This window comes from Rhineura floridana, chromosome 2 (assembly GCF_030035675.1).
Source record: "Rhineura floridana isolate rRhiFlo1 chromosome 2, rRhiFlo1.hap2, whole genome shotgun sequence".
In the NCBI taxonomy this organism is placed as follows: domain Eukaryota; kingdom Metazoa; phylum Chordata; class Lepidosauria; order Squamata; family Rhineuridae; genus Rhineura; species Rhineura floridana.
The window spans coordinates 222,232,542-222,234,650 of NC_084481.1; positions in this window are offsets into that span (position 1 = coordinate 222,232,542).

Genomic DNA, 2,109 nt, shown 5'->3' on the forward strand with positions numbered 1-2,109 from the left:
CACATTGCTTGTCAGCGTGCGCAGCACCAGTATGAAGATAGCGGTACTGGCCTGCCTCGCAGGGTACTTGTCAACAACAGCGTAGTGGTGAAGTTTTAATTGCAGGGATTAGTACGACAATCCCCACATTACGCCCTCAGAAAAGGGGTCATAACCGTGTCCCCGAGGCAAGCCCAAAACGTGCGGGCAGCTGTGCTGATCCATTTTTATTCACACAAGGATCAAAGCGCAGCAGCAATAAATACATAAAACCCAGTTTGTTAATGGCAGCGGCGGGACACTCCTATGCCTAGTTTCCCGGGAGTAAACTCCATTGAACTCAGGGGTGCTTACTTTTGACAGCATAGGTTCAACCTGTAAAGCACGCTGAGCTTTAAACAAAACATCTTCAGGCAGCTTAAATGCTACCATTAGCTTTTGATGAGAAATACAAGCAATCTTTCAAAGAATTTAATCATTCAAACTGTTAAGGTAAAGTAGGAACTCCATCAAAGGAAAGGAAAGAAGGATCCATCCTCTGATTATTCTCCCCAGTGTCTGGCTTCCTCTATACTATTTGTCACAACACTGAAAGTCTCATTACCGCCTCATTCACGTGTCAAAGCAAGGCAGGTCCATCAGTTACCCTGCTTTTGATTTTAAAGACATTCAATGTACAAGTTTTAAATTCTGCAAGGAGTGAGGAACCTGTAGTCTTCATTTCAGATATTGTTGGACCAACTCCCATCAGTCTCAGACAGCATGGCCAATGGTCAGGGATGATGGGTGTTGTACCTCACAGAACAAAGAAAGCTCCTTATAGGGCATCACACCATTGGTCCACCTAGCTCAGTATCAATTACACTGACTGGCAACAGCTGGCGGGGATTTTGAGTCTATCCCAGCCCTATCTGAAGACGCTGAGGATCAAACCTAGGGCCTTCTGTGTACAACGCAGATGCTCTGCCACTGAGCTGCAGCTTCTAGAGGGGCACATGTCCCCCACCCGCACTCCACAGTTTCAAGCCAGACAAGAGAATGGATTTAACAAAAACCCATGTCAAATTCAAGCCCATTTTTGCCTTCCCCTTCCAAAGAGCATAGCATTGATGGCACAGACGCAACAACCAGGAAGAGTCTGGGCAGGCAAAATTCTCTGAGCAGCAAGCAGTCAGGAGCCACACACATTTAAGAGGAGAGTGACTGTACCTCCGGCTGAAGGAGCAGGCATGCTTTACAGGAAATTAGTGTCTGTCTGACATTCCCCAGAAGCAGAGGCGGCAACATTTTCCATGGCTATCCCTCCTGAAGAAAGTAAGCCATTATGTGGAGAGCACAGAATGCATATGGAGGTTATTCCACTTTATCTTTGCAACAAGCCTGGGAGGGAAGTTAAGCTGAGAGACTGAACACCCAAGTTCACCCAGGGATCCTCATGCCTGAGCAGGGAGTCCCTTGGTCTAAGTCCAGCAAACTATCCACTGCAGCAAACTAGCTCTCATATATTGTATTACCCCAGCAAATCACCACATTTCATCTCTGGTTTTTTACCTATTTAAATACATCTAATTGTATCTTAGTATTATACTGCGGGCTCCACAGCAATGCAGTATAGTGCGACATTCCACCTTGCTGGTAGGTAGTGGAATGTGGTAGTTGACAGGGCCTTTCTCATAAAGTTAAAACATCTTAGCCAGTTTGCGTACCCTTGCAGAAGATCGGCAGTATCTATACAGAGCAGTGGTTCCCAAACTTTTTTTCCCCATGGACCATTTGAACATTGCTGATGATCTTGGTGGACCACTTATTGATTTGTCTGCCTGTTTTAGGAATATGCTGTGTTAGATGCTGCATGATTTTTCATTGTATTTTTATTGCTTCTTTTATTTCATATATGGTATTTTAATGTATTACAATTTCCATTCCATATAATTCAAAATGTAATACAATAAAATACAATATAAAAATAATAGCTGTTAAAATACAGTTAAAAACCAATATGAATATTTAATATAGACATCCCACAAGCCACCCGAATGAAGCTTGTGGGCCACAGTTTGGGAACCTCTGCCGTAGAAGGATTAGCTGGAAATTCAAGGATGAAATACTCCTTTGATGGTGACAACTGCA